Source organism: Rutidosis leptorrhynchoides, chromosome 11 (assembly GCF_046630445.1).
Source record: "Rutidosis leptorrhynchoides isolate AG116_Rl617_1_P2 chromosome 11, CSIRO_AGI_Rlap_v1, whole genome shotgun sequence".
NCBI classification, from domain to species: Eukaryota; Viridiplantae; Streptophyta; class Magnoliopsida; order Asterales; family Asteraceae; genus Rutidosis; species Rutidosis leptorrhynchoides.
Genome location: NC_092343.1, coordinates 99,876,002 through 99,903,121, shown reverse-complemented (window position 1 = coordinate 99,903,121; position 27,120 = coordinate 99,876,002). Strand labels below are relative to the sequence as shown.

General features: G+C 37.4%; 1 pseudogene; it reads left to right on the top strand.

Moving 5' to 3' along the window:
• The first annotated feature begins 13,880 nt into the window (after positions 1-13,880).
• The window catches only part of LOC139874817 (stemmadenine O-acetyltransferase-like), a 35,741-nt pseudogene continuing 22,501 nt past the window's right edge, over positions 13,881-27,120 (top strand).

Sequence of the window (27,120 nt, the reverse complement as noted above, 5' to 3'; positions counted from 1 at the left end):
GTTACATAAAGAAAAAATCCAAACGGAAATGCTCAAACAAAAATCGAGATACAAATGGGTATTAGGAAAATAACAAATTTTTTCATTCCTATATTTGAAGGAGACACCATAAAAATAACATACACTTCGTAAACATCAACTACCTATGGTCTACAAATCCTTCTGTTATAAAAGCCAAGGCTCACTCCCACTTTAAATCCTTATTCACCAAATGTTAAAAGAACAACTTCAAACTTAACAGTTGGGATGGCATGAAATTAGATCAAACAGAGGCAGCAAGTTTACAGACTAAATTCAATGAGCAAGAGGTCCTAGATGCAATTAATGGGTGTGGAAAAAATAAAGCGTCGGGTCTCGACGGTCTCAACTTAGACTCTTTCCAATGCAGCGTCAAAACCCATCGCGTCAGACGAGGTGGCCAAATCTGACGCCCCTGACGCCTCCAACGCGGCGTCAGAATCTGACGCGTGGGGGCGTCAGTTCACTATTTGACGTCGGGTCAGAAAGCCGTCAGGGACAGGTGGCAACGCGTGATGGGCTGGAGATTACAACGGATATATATCCGTTTGTGATTTTTTTTTTTAATTCCGAAAATAATTTATCTATTTAATTTATCCCTTCCATCTTCCATCTTCATCTTCTACCATCTTCATCTTCTTCCTCTACCTCTACAACCTTTTCAATTTTTTTTTTTTTCAATCTTCTACAAAAATACTATGTCACATCCAAATCAACGACCAAATACTCCACCCAATTGGTACGGAACTTACATGGGAGGAGGTTCTTCAAACCCGAACAACTATCAACAAGTTCCGTTGATCGCGTCTCAATTCCGAGTATTGACACCCGAACAACAACATCAATTATTTTTGGAACAACAAAGGCGTATTGAAGAAGCCCAACAATTTCGCAACTTTCAAACCCTGATGACTCCGATTTACCAAGAAACGGTGCCGGAAACTCCTACCGAAACGGTTCCGGAAACACAAGATCGTGCCAAACGAAGGCACACAAAAAAGAACGTCGAGTTAGGTATTATTTTTTTCCAAATTTTATTTTTTCCGTATTTTTTTTTCTTTTTTTTATTTCTTTTTTCATTTTTTTCCAACTGTTTTTTTTCCCTGCTATATATTTCTGTTTTTTTTTTTTTTGCAATTGTATGTGAATTTACATATTTGTATTAAAATATGTACATCTGTATATGTATTTGTTAGTATATGTATATGTTTATATATTTATTAATTAGGTATTATTTTTGTCCCAATTTTTTTTATGTTATTTTTTTTCTTCGTTTTTTTTAACTGTTTTTTTCTGTTTGTTTTCGGTTTTTTTTGTTGTATATATATTTTATTTTCTGTTTTTCAAGTATATGTATATGTATTTGTTGTATTTTGTTAATTGTTTGTTTATATTTGCAGGCGAGGATCAAGTTCGTTACACACCGGCAACCAAGAAGGTCACGGCGTGGTCACCTGAGGAAGAAGAGTGGTTAGCTCAGTGTTGGGTTGATTCGTCCGAGGATAATCGAAAGGGAAATAATCAAAAGTATGGCTCTTTGTGGGGTACGATTCACAACAAGTTCAACAACAATAACAATGGGTGGGTACGAGGTGACGACCAATTGTCATCAAAATGGCGAAACATCAACAAGGCTTGTAGTGAGTTTGCAGCGCCGTTCAACGAGGCGGAACGCAATTGGAAAAGTGGATCAAATGATGTCGATGTGTTGACACGAGCCCACCAAATCTACGTGTTAAATACAAAAGGGAAAAAGTTTAACAACCTAGCCGCTTGGTATGTGTTGAAAGATAAATCAAAGTGGCATGTTCCGGGCACGGGTGGTCGAGTTGATCTTAGTGCGGATGACGAGAGTTTTGAACATTCGTTGTCTCAAAACGATCTTTTTGATGATGATTTTGTTCGTAGGCCAATGGGACGTGACAAGGCTAAAAAGAAGGCCAAAAAATCACATGACTCCGATTCTAGTCAATCGTCTCGTTCGTCTCGTTCGTCAAAAGCGGAGGATGATTTGAACGCAATTTCGAAGCATAAAGGCACAAACTAAAAGTATTAAACTTTTAGATCAACAGGAGCTCCTCCGCACCGCTTTAACGGGTGCAAGTGTTTTATCGGTGAAAACCGAAGATATCACCGACCCGGAACAACGAGACTTTCTCACTAGGCTTAAGCGAATGTACCTTGATAATTTTAAGCCTTTGCTCGACAACCCACCGAAACCACAAAATCTAGACACCGACGAAGAACAATCCGATGAAGATTAGTTTTATTTAATTATTTATCTTTTTTATGTTTTTTTGGGTTTTTTTTTATTTCGGTGTGTGTTTTTTTTTTAAACGTTGTACCTTTTTTTTTTTTGGAATAAAGTAAATTAGTTTTAATAATTTTATGTTTTAAAATAATATGATAAAATGAACAAAATAAATAAAATGAATAAAATAAATAAATTAGTGGACCCTACAAATATTTGACACCATACACTTGACATTTTGGGTTATTGGGGGTCAAAATTTGACATGGTCCAGTCAGAGTTAGTGTACACTTTTTGGGCCAAAAAATGCATTTTTGCCTGTGATGTCACAGGCAGGATTAGAAATAGTCTTATTGTTTTATTCGAAATTTTGGGATATCATCAAGGACGACCTCATGGGAGCTCTCAATTGGTTTTGGAAATCGGGGTCAATATTTAAAGGATGCAATGCCTCCTTTATCACTCTCATCTCAAAGGTAAAAGATCCTTTAAATTTTTCGAGTTATCGTCCTATTAGCCTTATAAATAGTTACTACAAAATCCTTTCAAAAGTCCTTGCAACAGAATTAGGAAAGTAATCCCGTGTTTAATAGGTGACGAACAAAGTGCTTTTATAAGTGATAGATCTATTCTCGACGATCTCCTAATAGCCCTTGAAACGATATATGACCTCAAAGCTAGAAAACAAAAAAAAATTATTTTTAAAGTGAATTTTGAAAAAGCTTTTAATTGCATCGATTATGATTTTCTCTTCAAGATAATGAGTTTTACGGGGCTTTGGGCAAAAATGGATATGTTCCTGTCTAATATCAACTTCCATATCATGTTCTTATAAATGGGTCACCAACCGATCAATTTTTCTCGGAAAGAGGGGTTAGCAAAAGGACCCTCTTTCACCATTTTTATTCATCATTGCTAGTGAAGGGTTAAATTATCTTTTAAACATGGCTGTGAGTAAAAAATTAATAAAAGGAGTGGAAGTCGGAAACAATAAAGTCATTGTTTCTCATTTTCAATACGCGGATGATACAATAATTTTGGGTAAATGGAACAAATGGAGGTACGAAACACCTTAAAAATCCTTAAATGTTTCGAAGACCTATCGGGCTTAAAAATTAAACTTAGTAAGAGTTGTGTTTACAGTATTGGAACATCAAAAAAAAAAAAACAATTGAGCTTCTTTATTAAGCTCGATTTAAATCGGACTTTTAACAAGTCGAGCTCAAATAGCTAAATTCATTTATACCCCGCAAATCTAGCATAAAATTGTACAAATTTGTAGGGATGATCAATCAATCTAATCAAATTAACATATTAAAGCTTAAATTGTACAAATTTATACATATTAAACAAGATTCGTACATAAATATTAGGAAACCTCCATAGCGAAAATTACATTGGGTCTTAACTAGCGAGTAACATAAAATTAAAAGCTTAGAACGTAAAAATGGGGAAGAAAAACTTACAAATGAATTGATGAAATCTCCAAAACTATAAATCCTAGAAAAAATGAATAATTAAAAGGTGTATATATAGATATCCCATACATTATATATATATATATATATATATATATATATATATATATATATATATATATATATATATATATATATATATATATATGGCTTTAACAAATTAAAAGATGTTTTAAAGCCTTAAAATGGGTCATCTAGCAGGAAAAAAGTAGCACATTAGTTAAATGGGTAGTGAATAACGTGAACGGAAATAGACCAAAAACCTCGTGACTATGTTGTAACCGAAACTAATGTTTCTTTAGGACGATACCCATTTTCACTTTACCTATAATATGTTTTTCTTCTATAGACACTATGATTACATAAGATGATATTAAGTTTTGAACAAGTTAAACTCTTGTCAAAGGTTGCAAAACACACTACTCAAAAAGGATATGGTAGGACTTTGGAGGTTGTAATCGACAATTCTGGAATTAATCAAAGATTAGTTAGGAATTAATCAGATTAAACTTTTTATACATTTAAATAATATATTACAGAATTATATGAGTAAATATAGCACAAAACCATACACATAAACGTAAACATTAACATAATTGTCTAAAAATATAACATAATCGTTTATTTGTTCAAAAACTCTAAAATCCGAATTTAAATTCATATTAATATATTGACAAATTTTGACTTTGGCTAACAAATTCACTTTTGCCCACCAACCGACACTGACCACTTAATTAAACAGCTTTTGAAAAATCAGATCGGTAAGTTCTTAAAAAAAGAAATAATCGAGAGTAATCAAAAGCACTCGGGATTTTTTATGACGGTGCTCTTGCCATGGGTCATCACTTAGTAATAAAAGAGGTAGAGATGTGAAGACATCCGATCCTTACTCGAGTTCATTTTTCTTTTCACTGTCAAAACGTGTTAGCAAAATATATATATTGATTTGAAATTTGAATTAATGTTCGTTAAATAAAATATTTCACCTTTAGCCAATGAGGCCTTGCTTCATTGGTATCCATGTTTCATGGATTCGAGAGTGACCCAGGTTCGAGTCTAACAACTAACAACTAACTTTGCCTTTCAAAAAAAAAAAAAAAAAAAAAAAAAAAAAAAAAAAAAAAAAAAAATTTCACCTTTACGAATATGGTATTTTTCGGCCATTTACGATGATACCAAGTCTCATGTATTATTACACTTTACACTGTCTTCAACGTGATTAAAATATGATGATAAGTAGTGATGATTCTTACATGTAATCAAACATTTCTTGAAATTATATATCCAACTAGTAAAATGGGTCCGCGCGATGTCGCGGGGTCTTTGGGTTTATAGAAGTAAAAACCTTTTGGTATGGGTGTTTTTAGATACACGTAATTAGTACCTAGTCGTAATGGCCTATGCGTTTTTAACGCCAGAAAGATTGCGTAAAAAAAAGGGAAACAGAAATATTGATATGGTGTAGTTAGTTTAGGTAGTTTATTAGAGGTGTGTGTATGTATTGAATATAGTCCGAGGTATTTAGCATTTTTTTAGAAGTGTCCGTTTCGCGTATAGTTAGTCCCGTTGTGTTCGTTAGATTTTTTGAGTTGAACAGCGGGTTCGAAAAAATTTAACGCGAGGCGAGCGGAAAGATATGTCCCGTTGAAAATATAGGTGGAGTTTGTTTAAATTTTTTAATTAATATATTGATGTTACACTTTATACCCATGTTTTGAGGGTTTGGGTGTAAGTCGAAACATTTTTTGGGGGGGTGTTTTGGTTTTTTCCCCATTTCTTTCCTTGTTGTCGTTTTGACCAAGATTTTGGGGGGAGGTGAGGCCAAACGACCAAAAGTTTAGTGTTGATAGTGTATAGTGATAATAATAATAATGATAATAGTAATGATAATAATAATGATAATAATAATAATGATAATGATAATAAAATGATAATAATAATAAGTGAAAAACTGTTTGTGACATACAAAACAAGCTACACATTATAGTATATTGTAATTACAACGTTTGTTTTTTTTCGAAACGCATATATATTAACTCGAAGGCCCAATAGGGGGGTCGGCCCATTACATACAGACACGAGCAGAAACTGGGCTTCTGTTTATTACACGAAATTGAGAATAAGATACATATGACATACGCTATACACAGTGGCGGAACTAGTATTATTTTCACCGGGGCTAAAAAAAAAAAAATTAAAAGCGTAGCACTTTTTTGAACAAAATATGGAGGTTTTGGGGCAAAAAATTGAGGTTTTTAGGCAAATTATGAAGGTTTTTGGCAAAATTTGAAGGTTTTTGTGCAAAACTTGAAGGTTTTAAGGCAAAAGTTGGAGAATTTTGGGCAAAATTTGAAAGTTTTGGGGCAAAATATGTAGGTTTTGGGGCAAAATTTTTTTTCCACCGGGGGCAAAGTCGAAAAACCCAAAATTTTTACACTGAAAAAAATTCCACTGGGGGCGGGCGCCCCCCTCTGCCCCCATGTAGTTTCGCCTATGGCTATACAACTCGAGCATATGAACAAATACAGACGCTAGGCAACCGGATACCCGACAAGTTGTAGAGAGAACAACTTAACCTTAATGCTTACACAAAACAGGAAAAAAGATCAGAGATTCAGAGTAGCCAATCTAATTTTCGATTCTTGATGCGATTAGGTATCCATTCAAACGATTTAAGTTGTACTTCCATCATTCCCGTAGGCCCATTCCAATTTTTATTTGCAAAAACTTTTTGGTTACAATTCTTTCTAATCAAGTATGCACACGTCCATTCTACGGCTTGCCAAATTCTCGTTCCCAAGGGTGATAAAGTCCGGTTACAACGTTGTTTGTTGCATATATAACACGAATTACATTGGGTACGCGAAGACTACTCTCGATGCTTTGCTAGTTGCTTTATAACCAGCGGAGCTCGGTGCTGGGGCCCTGGCTGGCTGCAATTTGGAAAAGCAAGCAAGAGAAAAGCTAACATTTTGAGTTGATAATTCTCCTCATGCTTTTTAATTTTTATTCACGAAACGTTGTTAGTTGATGATTGAGCTCTTTATGATTCAGGGTTTACTGACTTCAATAGTTTTTAATTATTCGTTATGTATGTTTTCAATGTTGTTTACGTTACTTTAATTGATGTGTGGGCATTTGTAGGTCTACTTGAAGTTGTTTATATTAGTTCATTTGTGTTTGTTTTTGATTTGGTGATCGTTGGATCACTTGAAGTAAGTCTGCATCAACTCTAACTCATTCGATTCTTGAATCGCCTTAATATAATTTAATGATTTTTTTTTTTTTTTTTTTTTTTTTTTTTTTTGAAAGGCAAACTCACACACACCCACTACACGAATTAATCACGAATTCTATATACAAATTGTCCTAAGCAGGACTCGAACCCTCAACCTTCTGGTTGAAAGGGCCACTTCGATACCGTTGGACCAATGGCCCTTTGGTAATTTAATGTATTTTACCAACAAAAAAAAAAAGTAAAACAAAATATAACACGATTTAAATAAATACCAACATATACACCGAATCATTTCTACTTCTGTTAGTCTGATAGCAAATTGGTTATGAATTGGTGAAGTGATGAACTATGCACACGAATTTGCATAAACACAGGTGTCAAAATCGGGTAAATTAACGTCTAAAATGATTAACAGTATAATCTGGAAATAAGAGGGATGCTTTAAATTCACCAACGAAATTGCATCAATTTCTTTATAGATCAAACTGAATTGTAACAAGAATGGTACAATATGCTTTAATTTGAATGTTTAGCATACCCGTTTCAAGAAAACACTTTCGATAAACCGTTAAAGCTCACGCAGAAAACCATCTAATGAAGTTAGAAACTGCTTCAATCCAATTTGTACATATAATTCGTTTACTGCACGCAAAAAACCATCGAATCACATCCTAAGCAGGAAGCCCAAAATGATTCAAATAAATAGGAGATTTGATATATATGTTGAAGTATAATTGATTATAAAAAGATGAAAGTCATCTCACGTCGTTAGTAGGAAAGAAATAATGTTAGTATTGATGGGAAAATAGGTCACAACGGATAATCTACAAAGCGGAAACAAACCCGTTTGACCAACACTTTCCCGACCCGTATGAAACCGTGAGGATGCTAACAAATAAGCTATACCAAATCCAACCTAATTCTGTCCCAAATTAACAAATACAAAATAATTGAGCACACACAATACACACGAAACCTTTTTACGTGAAAAACCTCTCAAAATCGAGAGTAAAAACTACGGGACTCGTAAGCCACTTAAATTCCACTATCATCAAAAAGAGAACAATACAATAGGTCTTCTCTAGATCATCTAGAGGTATACAACATCATCATACTCTTGAACTACAATAATCAACAAGTATATGAACAACCTAAAAGATAAAAGAGGAATTATCTCACCCAAAAATCTGCTCTCTGTTCCAGCAGCAAGAACACGACCTGCAGACCTTATTAGACGAATTCAACGGTTGAAAATGTTGGCACTGATGTCAGGAAGACACAGCCCAAAAATTGCGAAGATTCAACGATCGGATCTCCGGAGATCGAAGGTTTTCTGGCATGCTGTCACTGTAGACGGGAATTGGGGTGTTTACTCTTTTTCTTGATCTCTCTTGCACTCTTGAGTGAATAACAGCTGCACACAACTGATCTAAATCATACCCACATATGCTTGACCAAGTCAACCTTCATCTTGGGCCTATTTTGTTGGGCTTGGGCCTTTCACATTAATTGAAAACCAATAACCCAACAAATCTCCGCCTTTCCAATTATGAGGAAGGAATCGCCATCCCGGCGATCGAGCAACATACCTTGAGCTTCTCACTTGCTAAAGCCTTTGTGAACATGTCGGAACCATTATCATCGGTATGAACTTTATCAAGTTCAAATAAACCATCTTCAAGACGTTCTCTAATCCAATGATACCTCACATCAATATGTTTTGTCCGCTTATGGTACATAGAATTTCTAGCCAAATGAATCGCACTCTCATTATCACAAAGAACCACATATCGTGATTGCTTAAATCCAAGGTCTTGTAGAAACCTTTTCATCCACAATAGTTCTTTGCACGCTTCTGTTGCTGCCATATACTCAGCCTCGGTCGTAGACAACGCAACACACTTTTGTAACCTTGATTGCCATGAAACTGCTCCCCCTGCGAAGGTCATCATATATCCAGAAGTGGATTTCATGTTATCTTTGTTTCCTGCCATATCTGAGTTTGTATAACCAACAAGCATCGGCTTTCCATTTTCAAATGTGATACCTAACTTTGAAGTACCTCTTAAGTATCTCATAATCCATTTAACTGCTTCCCAATGCTTCATACCCGGATTTGACATAAACTGACTAACAACACCTACCGCATGAGCTATATCAGGCCTAGTACACACCATAGCATACATCAAGCTACCAACCGCTGAAGCATATGGAACTTTATCCATCTCCTCAACATCCTCCTTTGAAGTAGGGCAATCTCTATCTGTTAGCTTAAAGTTGTTAGTAAGAGGGGAACTAACCACTTTAGCATTCTCCATATTGAACATACTAAGCACCTTTTCAATGTATTGCTCTTGTGATATATGTAACGTCTTAGCACCTCTATCTCTAGAAATCCGAATGCCAAGAATCTGTTTTGCTGGTCCCAAGTCTTTCATTGCAAAAGACTTGCTCAATTCTCGCTTCAACTGCGCAATTCTTTTAATATTTTTACCAACAATCAACATATCATCAACGTATAACAACAATATGATGAAATCATCATCACCAGACCTCTGAAAGAAAACACAATGATCTGAAGTTGTCTTTCGGTAGCCTTGCTTTCCTATAACCGACTCAAACTTCTTATACCACTGTCTCGATACTTGCTTCAACCCATATAGACTTTTCTGAAGTCTACAAACGTAATCTTCTTTACCCTTAACCCGAAAACCTTCAGGTTGCATCATGTAGATTTCCTTATCCAAATCACCGTGAAGAAAAGCAGTCTTGACATCCATCTGTTCAACCTCAAGATCAAGACTAGCAGCTAACCCAAGAACCACTCGAATAGATCCCATCTTCACAATCGGTGAGAAAATCTCATCAAAATCAATACCCTTTTTCTGGCTGAATCCTTTAATGACTAACCTAGCTTTGTACCTTGGTTCTAAAGTAAGCTCATCTGTCTTCACTTTGAATACCCATTTGTTTCTCAAAGCTCTCTTGCCTTTAGGTAACTTCACCAGCTCATAAGTATTGTTCTCTAGTAAGGAATTCATCTCATCTTGCATGGCTTCACCCCACTGCTTCTTATGCTCATCTTTCATAGCTTCTGCATAACACTCTGGCTCTCCCCCATCAGTGAGTAGTACATATTCATCAGCAGAATATCTAACAGAAGGATGACGGTCTTGGGTAGACCGCCTAAGTGGGACAAATGAAGGAATATCTGGTACTGAAATCTCTACCTGCTCCGGAGCATCATTATCATCAGTACCATTTTCATTATCATGAACATCATCTCCAACATTTGAATCAACGTGTTGTGGAGGAACTAGATCCAAATCAACAAGATCGGAATTATGTTGAGGAACTGACTCTGTCTTCTCAACATCTTTCAACATTTGATCTTCTGAAAAAACAACATCTCGGCTTCGTACAAGTTTCTTTTGAACTGGATCATATAACCTGTACCCAAAATCATCTTCACCATAGCTGAGAAATACACATGGCTTAGTCTTCATATCAAGCTTTGACCTTTCATCTTTGGGAACATGAACAAATGCTTTACATCCAAAGACTCGTAAATGACGGTAAGAAACATCTTTGCCGCTCCAAACCCTGTTAGGAACATCAAAACGCAAAGGTACACAAGGGATTAGATTAATAATATGAACTGCCGTATTTAAAGCCTCACCCCAAAAGGAATCGGACAACCCTGCATGTGAAAGCAAACATCTAACTCTCTCAACCAAAGTTCTGTTCATCCTTTCTGCTAAGCCATTCAACTGAGGTGTCTTTGGTGGAATCTTTTGATGCCGAATACCATTCTCCTTACAATAAGCATCAAATCTGCCAATGTATTCACCGCCATTATCAGTCCGAATACACTTGAGTTTCTTCCCCGTTTGTCTTTCAACTAGTGTATGAAATTCCTTAAACTTTTCAAATACTTGATCCTTTAACTTTAAGGTATAAACCCACACCTTCCTGGAATGATCATCGATGAATGTAACAAAGTAGGAACATCCACCAAGTGTCCTAGTCTTCATAGGCCCACAAACATCCGAATGAACTAGATCAAGTACGTTCTCCATTCGAAAAGGAGAATGACTCTTAAACACAACTCTGGTCTGTTTTCCTGCCAAACAGTGAGAACACTTACTCAAATTAATATCATTAACACCCGACAACACATTCTTCTTAAACAAGATAGACATCCCCTTTTCACTCATGTGGCCAAGTCTTTTATGCCACAACTCAGTAGAATCAACATTGTCCACTGCGTTAACAATGTTCTGGATGATCTTCGGACGCGTGATGTATAATCTTGAGTCTTTCTTGCCTCTTCCCACTATCATAGAACCAAGAGTTAGTTTCCAAATACCATTACCAAAACCGTTATAATAACCATCATCATCAAGAATTCCTGTTGAAATAATATTAAGTCTCATATCCGGAACATGTTTTACATTATGCAAAACTAACTCCATTCCAGTGTCAAATTTCAAACAAACATCTCCAATACCAACGATCTTTGATAACCCGGCATTACCCATCCTAGCAAATCCATAATCACCCGAAGTATAAGATGAGTAGTGGTCTCTACATGTTGCAACATGACATGTAGCACCACTATCAACAATCCAACTCGTGTCATCATGAGTAAGATTAATCATATCATAATCAATACAAACAAAGAATTCATCCGTGATAGTGTTAACTTCAACCTTATCATCATCACCACCATCACTTTTCTTTTGTTTATTCTTGTCATATGCCTTTTTCTTCTCATTTTTTAACTGTGGACAATACCACTTTGTGTGCCATTTTTCACGACAATGATAGCACTCAACATTAGAAAACTTTCCTTTTCTTGAGCTACTGCGATTCTTGCCTCTTTTACCATGACCTCTACTATGACTTCTCCCCCGCATTTCTGTGACCAAGATATCTGACTGTGAAGAGAAACCTTGTGACTTTCTTCTCATCTATTCATTCAAAATACTACCCTTATCCAATTCCATGGTGATAATACCATTCGGTGCAGAGTTGGACAAAGATGTCCTAAAAATCTCCCAAGAGTCCGGTAACGTACCAAGTAACCAGAGACCTTGAATCTCATCCTCAAACTTGATACCCATTCCTGCAAGCTGATTAATAATACCCTGATATGCATTTAGATGATCTGTAATAGGAGTCCCATCATGATACTTTAAACCCTTCAACTGTTTAATTAAGAACAACTTGTTATTCCCAGTCTTTCGTTCATATAATTGTTCAAGCTTTTTCCATAAGGCTTTAGCATCAGTCTCTCCAGTAATATGATTCACAACATTATCATCAACCCACTGCCGAATATACCCACATACTTGTCTATGCAAAATTTTCCATTGAGCATCAGATTTTTCCTCAGGTTTATCCTCAGTAAAAACAGACAAATAGTAATCTTTCACATAAAGAAGATCCTCCATCTTGCCTTTCCAAACATGATAATTTGAACCATTTAAACTAATCATTTTACTTGTATTAGCTTCCATCTTTCACACAAGTCAAATCAAATAACCTAGCTCTTGATACCAATTTGATGGGAAAATAGGTCACAACGGATAATCTACAAAGCGGAAACCAACCCGTTTGACCAACACTTTCCCGACCCGTATGAAACCGTGAGGATGCTAACAAATAAACTATACCAAATCCAACCTAATTCTGTCCCAAATTAGCAAATACAAAATAATTGAGCACACACAATACACACGAAACCTTTTTACGTGGAAAACCTCTCAAAATCGAGAGTAAAAACCACGGGACTCGTAAGCCACTTAAATTCTACTATCATCAACAAGAGAACAATACAATAGGTCTTCTCTAGATCATCTAGAGGTATACAACATCATCATACTCTTGAACTACAATAATCAACAAGTATATGAACAACCTAAAAGATAAAAGAGAAATTATCTCACCCAAAAATCTGCTCTCGGTTCCAGCAGCAAGAACACGACCTACAGACCTTATTAGACGAATTCAACGGTTAAAAATGTTGGCACTGATGTCAGGAAGACACAGCCCAAAAATTGCGAAGATTCAACGGTCGGATCTCCGGAGATCGAAGGTTTTCTGGCATGCTGTCACTGTAGACTGGAATTGGGGTTTTTACTCTTTTTCTTGATCTCTCTTGCACTCTTGAGTGAATAACAGCTGCACACAACTGATCTAAATCATACCCACAGATGCTTGACCAAGTCAACCTTTATCTTGGGCCTATTTTGTTGGGCTTGGGCCTTTCACATTAATTGGAAACCAATAACCCAACAAGTATATAAGTCTATGGGAACCCTCTCTATCATTAATTAGTTTTAGAGTACTAAGGAACTCATGAGCTTATATATTGAACTGGTTTTGCATTAGTATTTAGGTGACATACAAAATGATTTTCTACACCATTAATTAATCCATCTATAACTTAATTTGCATGGTGCACAAGGGTTATTTTTTATTGTTAAGAATCTCCAGATCATAGCTAGACAAATAAAAAGTAGTTATTGCAAAAAGTTACTACTAAAAAAAGCGTATTAGATTATAGAACGTAAAAGAAGTCATGCAGTTAATTTGATCATCATTCATCAAGTAATTAAAAAAGCTTTGCATCCCCAATAACACTTTATTAATCGATTGATATTTTTATTGTGAAGAATCTCCAGATCATAGAGAGCCAGACAAATAAACACTAAAGTCATGTGAATATTCATTCATGTACATAAAAGTGACTACCAAAAAAAAGCACGTACGTATTAGATTATAAAACGTGAAAGAAGTAATGAAAATATAAGCAGTTAAGTTGATCATCATTCATCGAGTAATTAAAAAAACTTTGCATCCCCGATAAAGCTTTCTTGATCGATTGACAATGAAGTGGTTTTTCCTAGCTCGTAAAGCAACACGCCAAGTCCTTAACTCTCAACGATTTGATTTTCATGTAAGTTCGAAATCTGATTCCCATTTTCGATATGTTCAAAGGTGCGAATCAATGGTGTGGTCAAAAGCGATGGAACTTACATCGTATTCTAGCTATCAAATGCAGTCTGCAAATTCTTGTCATCGATATAATACAACAAGTGAAACCAGATGCAGGTTAGTAACCTCAATCTTATTGTTGTTTCCTTATGAATTTATCTCTGGTCTAAAACTTGTAGGTCATGTGATATAGGTTGTGATTTATAAGTGCAATTTACTAGTATAGGGCGAATATTTAGTGGTGGCCGGGGATGGGTTAGAAACAATCAGGGAATAATCCTGCTGGGCTGCGTACATCAAAGTATGTGGTCGGATTACTCGTTCTCTCGAGTAGCCCTAACAGAGAAAACCTTCTACCTTATTTACAATTACTAGTATAAATAATATAACCAAAAGGGAGTTGTAGCGACCCGACAAAATCGTCATTGACGGTGCCGACTACTTAGGTCCCGTTACGTTGTCATAAGTCTTTAAAATAACGTTTGACCAAAATATGTCGCATTCATTTCAAAAGTAAAGATTGTTTCCAAGTTTACAAGAATTGTTCAACCAAAAGTTACGTTACAAAGTTATAAGTACAAATGAAACCTATGCGACACAGTTTTAAATAAAGTCAAAAGACGCTCCATGTATGCACATATACCCGACATCCAATGCAAGTATCAAAATAATGAGCGGAAGCATGTATCACATATCGTTCAAGGACCTGAGAAAAACATAGAAATCTGTCAATGAAAACGTTGGTGAAATCATAGGTTTAAGTAAGTAAGTAAGTACAAATGAACCACAAGATTTATAATATTGAAATAATAGTAAAACATTCCAAAAGTTGTTTCACGAGCACCCAATTATCAAGGCTTAACTTTCCTCCATAGAACCCCATCACAATAGTGTTAGAACATACACTGTTTCTCGAAAATATATTTCATTCGTAAACGGTAGCGAACCGTCTGAATGAGGGTTGTCAATCCATATGGCCATATAACATAAGTTCTCGCTTACACCCGGCAAGTGTAACTAATGATAATCGAATTGAGGATTTTGTTCTAACTCGATGTAGAATGTTTGTTTTCCTTGAACTTGTGTTCACTTTGTAAAATGAAACGTTTATGTTTTCTCATCCCAAATGTAAGTTCAAAATAGTAAAAGTGGGACTATGATCTCACCTTGAGTGCAAGAGTAAAAAGCTACTTCAACAAGTAATCGTGCAAAGTACAAACGCTAGTCTTGACCTAAACAAATAGGGTTGTATCAATAACGGTAAACACGATCGGTCAAAGATGTTCAATTAGTCTTATGGCTCGTTACAACTCGATTATATAGCATGTGAATCAAATTGTCAAGTTTCATGCAAGATACAAGTATAGAATCATGTTAGAAAGGTTGCATAATCATTTGGTTAAGTTTGACAAAAAGTCAAACTTTGGTCGGGTCAAAGTCAACGAAAAAGTCAACACATTCGGGTCGGGTCCCGAACTATTTTTTTGAGATTTTTAATCATATATAAGCATGTTAGAACAAGTTACATGTGAATCGGAGGTCCATAGTATAGCAAACATTTTTAGTAAAAGTGACAAGGCAAACAAAAAATGGAACACGCTTTATGTCGCGCCGCGACCAGGGGTGCCGCGCCGCGGCAATACACGTGGTCTGGTACGTGGTCAGTTCCAAAAGTTCAAGTCTTGATCCAAATTCATTTTTGCACAAAATACAAACCGTAAACACTTATAATGCGTATCTTATATCGTTGGAAAGCTCTTTTGATAAGGAATACAACTAAGAACATATCATCAATCAAAACATGCATTTACAATAATCACATTCTCGTCGAATGTTCAATGAACGTTCATAATCAAAGTTTCAAGTTTGTAAAACGCATTTCATGATTCGGGCAACCAATTTACATGTATGATATGCCGTTTCGAAGGTAATTAAACATACAATACAACTAAACATTTACTAACAACGTTTCATAGCATTCGAATCATCAAAAGTCCATTTCAAGTTCATCAAACCCTTATCCAAATTCACCAAAATCAATAATCAAGTTTATGAAGTTTTCTAAAGCAACATACACATCAATTTGAAGCTAGTGATACTAGTAACACAATTAAAACATGAACTTTTAACATCTAACAACATTTAAGCAATTAAATCTCAAGAATAAACACACCAAAATTCAAATTCATGCTAGTTACTTCAAAACAACAAGATCGAGCATACAAATCATATATTCATGTTAGACTTGAGCCATAGACACTAATTAACACTTTTATAATTCAAAAACATCTAGAACACAAAATCTAGTGATTTTAGAAAGTTACCTAAATAAGGTGAAATTGGTATCAAGTTGTAGAGGATGAAGAGAGGATCCCAAATATGTAATTTGTTTTGTTGCTAGCTTCCTAATCCGAATTTAGATGATGAATCTCTGGGTTGAAGATTGAGAGAAAATGTGAAAGTATGAAAGAAAAAGGAAAAAGGAAATAAAAGAAAATGAATGGATGAGGATGGAGTTTGACTCCTTTGACCTAGTCACCATTTTGGCATTTTGACAAGTTTAGTCCCTCAAGTTTGTAGTCGGGTGCGGGAATTAACCGAACGAATTATTTTGAATTACACGAGAGTACGGGAGACGTTATAATCCAATAACGAAATTATTAAGAATGTTAGCTAACGGAGGATACGAATCTAGTCACGAAGGATATTATTTAAAATAAAAAGACGGGCGTTAAAATAATTTAACTGAAAAATGCGGAATGTTACATTACCCACACCTTAAAAGAAATTTTGTCCCGAAATTTAGTTGGAAGTAATAGTCGATGTCTCTTACTCGAGACCTCGTGTCATCAATGCTATGAATAGTTAAAGATACATCCTTGGGCATTCTCATGAACCTTGACATTCGGGATTTCACGTTGTATTAAGTCTTGGTTTTACGATCCACAATTTCAGCCGGTTTTCCTATGAAGAGGAGTTTGTCATCAACAGTAAGTTTATCTAGAAGGATAGCACGTTCCTGTTCCGCAGGACACGTCTCTAAGTTTGTTACATGGAACGCAAGGTAAACGGACACTTAATTGAGTTAGGAGACCTAAACGGTAGGAAGCGGTTCCAATACGCCCCAAGATTTCAAAAGGGTCAATATTACGGATATAACTTTCCTCGATTTCCCGAAACGAATTACACCTTTCCAAGGTGCGGTTTTCCAATAATACACGGTTACTGACTTTGAACTTGAGAGATTTTCATCTAACATTGGTATAACTCCTTTGGAGACTACGGGCCGTCTTGAGCCCTTCTTGAACTTGAACTATCTCAACGGTTATTTCTTAAATGATTTCGGATCTGATGATTTGCTTGTCACCTACTTCGGTCCAACGAATAGGAGAACAACAATTGTGGTGCTGTAAGGTTTCGAAAGTGCGGCGTTAACACACGAGTGGTAACTACTGTTGTAAGAAGGATCAACTAAAGGCGACAATACAAGTTTGTAACATGTCTTTCCAAGATGTAAATCGTTCGTTTGCTTGGTTCGTCGGTTTGTGGAAGATACGCGGTACTCATGTCTAAACGTGTTCCTAAGGCTTCTTGTAAACTAGATGTGTAACGAGTATTTCGATCCGGGATAATTGACAATGGTACACCGTGTTGGAATAGAATTTCTTAAGATATGTTTGAACAAGTTTGTTAGGGCTCGAAATCGTTTGTTGGTACAAGTTTCTTATCAGCTACCGAAAACGTTCGTCAGGGCTAGTCACCCTCGTGGCGAATACTAGTAATACATGAAGAGTCTCTCTCTCCATTGAGAAATTATATAAAAAGTTTCCTTATACGGAAGTGTGAACGAAAAGATAGGAGTGAAATGAGAACTTAGAATAGGATGAGTTTACACCTCGATGTAGCCATATCGCGCATCTTGTGGTCAAATGTTGAGACTGGGTGGGAAACGAGATAGAATCCATAGTTGTATAGTTCGGGGTTGAGTAGTAGATGGCCAATTATCAGAAGTATAAGGACGATAAGTCAAAGAAAGAGGTATCCTTGGATTGTGTGTTATCTTGGGTCCCAGTAATATCAGATGGTCATAGTGAAATGACAGAGTTATGTATCATGATACGTGGTGATGAGAAGATTTATCGGATCCATAATTAAGTGTTCAAATTCTTCGTGCAAAATAACGATTTTCAGTTTCCTTGATTTCGAGTCGAGAGAGTATGCCCTTTAGGCGTTCAAGTAGAGATATTTCCATATTTAAATTCCATTGTGCTTCACGAATTTAGCTAGTAAGGTTGGTGTGAATAATCACGTTCAAGGTTCGGACACGGAGAGGTTTAAATTTTTCCCTTAGTGAGTTAACGGGGTTAAAGGACGAGCAACACGAGAAAAAGTCGGAAATGAATCTTCGGTAATAATCGGCGAGATCTAAGATTTTACGAATACAAGTCGGAGTCATGAGGGTTTCCCGACTACGTGTGGCTTCGATGGCGAGATTTTATTGTAATACCTTGACCACTAACAACATGGTCTAGAAATTGAACTTCGTTTAACCAAAATTCTCTTTTGGAGAATTTGGTATAGAATTGCTCTTTCCTCATGGGTTCGAGAGTAAGACGGAGACGTTGTTCGTTTTTCTTATTTACTTGAATAAGTTTAGACATCATTTGTAAATACGATAATGGATTTGTCTAGATAAGTTTGCATACGCGGTTCAGGAGGTCTATGAATACGGACGGAGCCTTAGTTAAACTGAACGGTCACTAAAAGAAATTCATAACTATCGTAACGAGTTCGGAAAATGGTTTTGGAGATACCTTCTCCCTTAACCCTCAATTGATGATAACCGGAATGGAGGTCGATGTTTGGAATATACATATGATCCTTGCACTTGACCAAGAGGTCGTTGACACGGGGAAGAGGATATCGATTCTTAACCGGAAATTATTTAGTTCGCTATAATCAATACTTATATGCGGGGAAACATTTTCTTCCTAACGAATAGGTTTTGAGCTCCCTAGTTCTATAGATATCAAGTCAAAATTCGAATTATCTACCCAATAAGTTTAACATACATCCTCTGATAAAATTTGTCGGCACGCAATAGTTTTCCGTTGGTCACTTGAATGGCCTAAGTAACATCTAGGGGAGTGGTGGAGTGCAAATAGTAGGCTCCAAAGCCTCGGATGCAAAAAATTTATCGACATCCAAATCGAATAAACATGAAATATGAGAATTTCGAGAAGAAACGTACCCGTGACTAGTTGTCATCTTGGGCTTCCTCGGTGTTAATGTTGAAAGTTCAATCGCGTGCGTTGGGGTTGATTTTCTTCTTTGGGCACGCATTCCTAAAGTGACCCGGTTGGCCACATTCGAAACAAACACCCGTCCTGTGTGCGTTGGGCACCCTTTGAGCGACGGTAACGGTACTCTTACAAACATGGGCCATATGGCCCTTCTTTGACACTTGATGCAAAATGGTTTGCTACATTTACCGAAATGACGGTTGCGGCACTTGTTGCATAATGGTTTGCTACATCCGCCATAATGATGTTTGTGGCACTTGTTGCAAAAAGGTCGAGTTCCGGCATAACTTTTCCTGCCGTCGGGGGTGAAAGGCTTCTTGGTGGAGTCGTGGTGGTTGTGGTTGCTTAATGGGGAGGCTTCCCGTTTTCTTTTGTTGTCATCCGGTTGGTCCTCGACCGTTGGTGCCGGCGCTTCAATTTCGTCCACCGTTTTTATTAATCGGCGGGCTATCATCACAGCCTCTTGTAGGTCTGCGGGTCTTGATGGCATTACCCCGTGCGGAATGCTCTTAAGGAGGCCATCCATGTAAATCTCAACTCCTTGGGGCCCAGGAGCCCTGAGGTTTAGACAAATTGAGGTTAGTTCGGCAAACCGTTGTGTAACATCCCATGTAACATGTTCCCCGTAGCATGATATTGTCCGCTTTTCCCGTAGGCGCGCGGATTTTTCTTGGCAACCACACACGACGAGCACTTTCCCAGGAGGTCACCCATCCTGGTAGTGCTCTCGCCTGAGCACGCTTAACTGCAGAGTTCTCATGAGATCTGCTGCGCTTGTGGTCCCAAAACGCGTCATGCTAGGAAAGGTCTCCACACCCTTATAAGGCATGCTTCGTTCCCCTCTCCAACCGATGTGGGACGGATGTTACAATCCTCCCCCCTAATGGGACACAGCGTCCTCATTGTGCACGTTTGGTTCCGGGCCTGGCTCTGATACCATCTGTAACATCCCAGGTAACATGTTCCCCGTAGCATGATATTGTCCGCTTTGCCCGTAGGCGCACGGATTTTTCTTGGCAACCACACACGACGAGCACTTTCCCAGGAGGTCACCCATCCTGGTAGTGCTCTCGCCTTAGCACGCTTAACTGCAGAGTTCTCATGAGATCTGCTGCGCTTGTGGTCCCAAAACGCGTCATGCTAGGAAAGGTCTCCACACCCTTATAAGGCATGCTTCGTTCCCCTCTCCAACCGATGTGGGACGGATGTTACACGTTGATTATAAGCTTCGAGGTCATTTCGGGCTACTTTTAAATTTCTTGGCCCCTGTTCGAGCCTTCGAGTCTCTTCGCGCGAAAAGTATTCAGTGATCATTCTTTCTCTCAATTCGGTCCAAGGGAGTGTAAGGGCTTCATCGATACCCACCGATTGTACATATGTGTTCCATCATGAGAGAGCAATACCGGTGAAAGTGAGGGTGGAAAACTTGACCTTATCTTGGTCCCGACAACCACTTATGCTAAAAATGGATTCTGTTTGTTCGAACCATCGGGTGAGAGCAACCGGTCCCTCGGTTCCATCGAAAATGGGAGGGTTGTACTTCATGAAGTTTTTGTAGGAGCAACCTTCGCTTGAATTACCGGATCTATGATTGTTGTTGTTGGAAAAGTGATCGGCCACGGCCGCACCCACGGCGGTGGCTATCATTCGTTGAAGAGCTTGTTCTAGAGTTTCGGGAGGAGTATTGTGTTGACCTTGGTGAGCCATTGTTCCTTCATGACACAAGAATACCGTTGATTAGTATTATCAACAATACTAATCATGATATGGAATCACGATAAAGAGAAAATTTTACTTGACTCGCCTTAAATTCTTTATGTCATAATGTCGGAACATTCATATGAGTCACCGTAATATAATCCCGGAAATTATATTACCCTGATTCATATGTGCATTCGACATTAGTTCATATAGTCAAGGTGGCGTGTCAACCAAATTAGACAACGTGCGATTAAGATTGAATAAGAGTTAGACATAATAGAAGAGTTCGAGTATAAATGGACAAATAGTCAAGTAATTCCTACTTTAAGTCCATATGCCGGTTGTAGTCTAGATTCACTAATGTACCCTATGACTCGGGGTTGACACAAATAAACTCTAAATCCCTAGAACCAAGGCTCTGATACCACTTGTAGCGACCCGAAAAAATCGTCATTGACGGCGCCGACTACTTAGGTCCCGTTACGTTGTCATAAGTCTTTAAAATAACGTTTGACCAAAATATGTCGCATTCATTTCAAAAGTAAAGATTGTTTCCAAGTTTACAAGAATTGTTCAACCAAAAGTTACGTTACAAAGTTATAAGTACAAATGAAACCTATGCGACACAGTTTTAAATAAAGTCAAAAGACGCTCCATGTATGCACATATACCCGACATCCAATGCAAGTATCAAAATAATGAGCGGAAGCATGTATCACATATCGTTCGAAGACCTGAGAAAAACATAGAAATCTGTCAACGAAAACGTTGGTGAAATCATAGGTTTAAGTAAGTAAGTAAGTACAAATGAACCACAAGATTTATAATATTGAAATAATAGTAAAACATTCCAAAAGTTGTTTCACGAGCACCCAATTATCAAGGCTTAACTTTCCTCCATAGAACCCCATCACAATAGTGTTAGAACATACACTGTTTCTCGAAAATATATTTCATTCGTAGACGGTATCGAACCGTCTGAATGAGGGTTGTCAACCCATATGGCCATATAACATAAGTTCTCGCTTACACCCGGCAAGTGTAACTAATGATAATCGAATTGAGAATTTTGTTCTAACTCGCTGTAGAATGTTTGTTTTCCTTGAACTTGTGTTCACTTTGTAAAATGAAACGTTTATGTTTTCTCATCTCAAATGTAAGTTCAAAATAGTAAAAGTGGGACTATGATCTCACCTTGAGTGCAAGAGTAAAAAGCTACTTCAACAAGTAATCGTGCAAAGTAAAACGCTAGTCTTGACCTAAACAAATAGGGTTGTATCAATAACGGTAAACACGATCGGTCAAATATGTTCAATTAGTCCTATGGCTCGTTACGACTCGATTATATAGCATGTGAATCAAATTGTCAAGTTTCATGCAAGATACAAGTATAGAATCATGTTAGAAAGGTTGCATAATCATTTGGTTAAGTTTGACAAAAAGTCAAACTTTGGTCGGGTCAAAGTCAACGAAAAAGTCAACACATTCGGGTCGGGTCCCGAACTATTTTTTTGAGATTTTTAATCATATATAAGCATGTTAGAACAAGTTACATGTGAATCGGAGGTCCATAGTATAGCAAACATTTAAGCAATTAAATCTCAAGAATAAACACACCAAAATTCAAGTTCAAGCTAGTTACTTCAAAACAACAAGATCGAGCATACAAATCATATATTCATGTTAGACTTGAGCCATAGACACTAATTAACACTTTTATAATTCAAAAACATCTAGAACACAAAAGCTAGTGATTTTATAAAGTTACCCAAATAAGGTGAAATTGGTATCAAGTTGTAGAGGATGAAGAGAGGATCCCAAATATGTAATTTGTTTTGTTGCTAGCTTCCTAATTCGAATTTAGATGATGAATCTCTGGGTTGAAGATTGAGAGAAAATGTGAAAGTATGAAAGAAAAAGGAAAAAGGAAATAAAAGAAAATGAATGGATGAGGATGGAGTTTGACTCCTTTGACCTAGTCACCATTTTGGCATTTTGACAAGTTTAGTCCCTCAAGTTTGTAGTCGGGTGCGGAAATTAACCGAAAGAATTATTTTGAATTACACGAGAGTACGGGAGACGTTATAATCCAATAACGAAATTATTAAGAATGTTAGCTAACAGAGGATACGAATCTAGTCACGAAGGATATTATTTAAAATAAAAAGACGGGCGTTAAAATAATTTAACGAAAAAATGCGGGATGTTACATTACCCACACCTTAAAAGAAATTTTGTCCCGAAATTTAGTTGGAAGTAATAGTCGATGTCTCTTACTCGAGACCTCGTGTCATCAATGCTATGAATAGTAGAAGATACATCCTTGGGCATTCTCATGAACCTTGACATTCGGGATTTCACGTTGTATTAAGGCTTGGTTTTACGATCCACAATTTCAGCTGGTTTTCCTATGAAGAGGAGTTTGTCATCAATACTAAGTTTATCTAGAAGGATAGCACGTTCCTGTTCCGCAGGACACGTCTCTAAGTTTGTTACATGGAACGCAAGGTAAACGGACACTTAATTGAGTCAGGAGACCTAAACGGTAGGAAGCGGTTCCAATACGCCCCAAGATTTTAAAAGGGTCAATATTACGGATATAACTTTCCTCAATTTCCCGAAACGAATTACACCTTTCCAAGGTGCGATTTTCCAATAATACACGGTTACTGACTTTGAACTTGAGAGATTTTCATCTAACATTGGTATAACTCCTTTGGAGACTACGGGCCGTCTTGAGCCCTTATTGGACTTGAACTATCTCAACGGTTATTTCTTGAATGATTTCGGATCTGATGATTTGCTTGTCACCTACTTCGGTCCAACGAATAGGAGAACAACAATTGTGGTGCTGTAAGGTTTTGAAAGTGCGGCGTTAACACACGAGTGGTAACTACTGTTGTAAGAAGGATCAACTAAAGGCGACAATACAAGTTTGTAACATGTCTTTCCAAGATGTAAATCGTTCGTTTGCTTGGTTCGTCGGTTTGTGGAAGATACGCGGTACTCATGTCTAATCGTGTTCCTAAGGCTTCTTGCAAACTAGATGTGTAACGAGTATTTCGATCCGGGATAATTGACAATGGTACACCGTGTTGGAATAGAATTTCTTAAGATATGTTTGAACAAGTTTGGTAGGGCTCGAAAGCGTTTGTTGGTACAAGTTTCTTATCGGCTACCGAAAACGTTCGTCAGGGCTAGTCACCCTCGTGGCGAATACTAGTAATACATGAAGAGTCTCTCTCTCCATTGAGAAATTATATAAAAAGTTTCCTTATACGGAAGTGCGAACGAAAAGATAGGAGTGAAATGAGAACTTAGAATAGGATGAGTTTACACCTCGATGTAGCCATATTGCGCATCTTGTGGTCAAATGTTGAGACTGGGTGGGAAACGAGATAGTACCCATAGTTGTATAGTTCGGGGTTGAGTAGTAGATGGCCAATTATCAGAAGTATAAGGACGATAAGTCAAAGAAAGAGGTATCCTTGGATTGTGTGTTATCTTGGGTCCCAGTAATATCAGATGGTCATAGTGAAATGACAGAGTTATGTATCATGGTACGTGGTGATGAGAAGATTTATCGGATCCATAATTAAGTGTTCAAATTCTTCGTGTAAAATAACGAATTTCAGTTTCCTTGATTTCGAGTCGAGAGAGTATGCCCTTCAGGCGTTCAAGTAGAGATATTTCCATATTTAAATTCCATTGTGCTTCACGAATTTAGCTAGTAAGGTTAGTGTGAATAATCACGTTCAAGGTTCGGACACGGAGAGGTTTAAATTTTTCCCTTAGTGAATTAACGGTGTTAAAGGACGAGCAACACGAGAAAAAGTCGGAAATGAATCTTCGGTAATAATCGGCGAGATCTAAGATTTTACGAATACAAGTCGGAGTCGTGAGGGTTTCCCGACTACGTGTGGCTTCGATTGCGAGATTTTCTTGTAATACCTTGACCACTAACAACATGGTCTAGAAATTGAACTTCGTTTAACCAAAATTCTCTTTTGGAGAATTCGGTATAGAATTGCTCTTTCCTCAAGGGTTCGAGAGTAAGACGGAGACGTTGTTCGTTTTTATTCTTTACTTGAATAGGTTTAGAAATCATTTGTAAATACGATAATGGATTTGTCTAGATAAGTTTGCATACGCGGTTCAGGAGGTCTATGAATACGGACGGAGCCTTAGTTAAACTGAACGGTCACTAAAAGAAATTCATAACTATCGTAACGAGTTCGGAAAACGGTTTTGGAGATACCTTCTACCTTAACCCTCAATTGATGATAACCGAAATGGAGGTCGATGTTTGGAATATACACATGATCCTTGCACTTGACCAAGAGGTCGTTGACACGAGGAAGAGGATATCGATTCTTAACCGGAAATTATTTAGTTCGCTATAATCAATACTTATATGCGGGGAAACATTTTCTTCCTAACGAATATGTAAGACCCAAATATTTATTGTACATAATGTATTTATGGTGTACGATGCGTGTATGAAGTGTACGTGTTGCTTGCTCGAACGTCGAAGGAAACTGGACGTTGTTCGAAGTGACAAGGTGTGTACGTATCTTTTCAACCCCAAATAAATTTTGAGTTGATGTTTCAAAGCCTTACCATTGGATAGAATATCTTATTACGTTTCCAACGATATTTGATTCATCGAAAACGGAGTTACGGTCGAAAAGTTATGGCCAAAACAAGTTGCTGAAACCTGTTTTGGGCTCGACCACAATTTCCAGTTATTTGGAGCGGCGCTCCACCTTCTGGCGCGGCGCGCCGATTGCTGCAGAGGCAATTTTCAGCCTTTTTAAAAGGTTTAAATGAGGGGTACTTTGGTCTTTTCAATTAGGGTCGGTTTGGGGTCATCAAGACTGACCTAGAACTCCATTGGAGCTCATTTTCACTCATCAAACACTCTCATCTTCAAACCCTAGAGTGAGAGGAGAGTTTTAGAGAGAGAGAGAGCTCCAATTGGAGAAGAAGAAGGGTGTTTCGGGTCAAACCTCGGGTATTAAAGTTGTTCTACTCGTCAACGGCATTATTTTAGCGGTATTGGTAAGTTCAAACTCCGAACTTCATCTTTGTAATTTGATATTCAAGTTTAGGGTTTTGAACTAGTTAGTTATAAAACCCATTTAGGAGGTGAAATGGGAAATTGTAACTAGTTATTGTTGATGTTGGTGGGTTTAGGGTTGGTTAATGATTTAACCATGTTTAAGGCTTGTATGTAGTGTGTAATCTCTAGTATTAGTGATTCTAGTAGTGTTGAAACTCTTTTGGGTATGTTTGGTTGACTAACTTTGACTAGAGTCAAAGATTAGGGTTTGGTGATGATTATAACCCAATTGTCGATTTAATAAGGTTTATAAACTTAAAATGGATTAAGTTGAAGTATAAAACCGAGTTAAATATGTTTTGTTGTTAAAACTTGATAATGGCGCGATATTGACTTCTTATGGATCAAATTAGTGTTTAAGTGCCATTTTAGGCAAGATAGGTGTTTAACACCTATGATTGGGTCTAATTGGCGTATTAGGACCATTCTCACTTGTGTTAGTGATTATTGGTTAGTTTGGGCACGGTTTGTGCTTGGAAGTGCATTTGGGTCGAAATTGCACTAGTTGTCAATTTGGGTTGATTTGTAAATCCACCCTAATTATGTTGTGGTGTTTGTGATAATGGAATAGGTACATTCCATCGGTGTGTTGCAGATTATTCGGTGGCATTTCTTCAAGGCGAAAAGGTGAGTGGAATATTTATACATGTATGTATGTGGTTTATTTACTCGTACGCGATGTGGGCCTTTAGTGCCACATCGTAAGTAGTGGGCGTTATGTCACAAGACGGTGACATATTTGTTGGTATGATGGGATGGGAACTACAAGTCGGTAGTGTCTCGACAGGTTATTCACAAGTCGGTAATACCCTTGGGTGATTCACAAGTCGGTGACACCCTATAGTGTTCACAAGTCGGTGACACTTAGTGGCGCTTCACAAGTCGGTGATGTCACATGGCGTTCACAAGTCGGTGACCCATAGATATTGGTGGGTAGTTCACAAGTCGGTGACACCCTTTGATGAGTCACAAGTCGGTGACAACATACGAGTGAGACTCGATGTTAT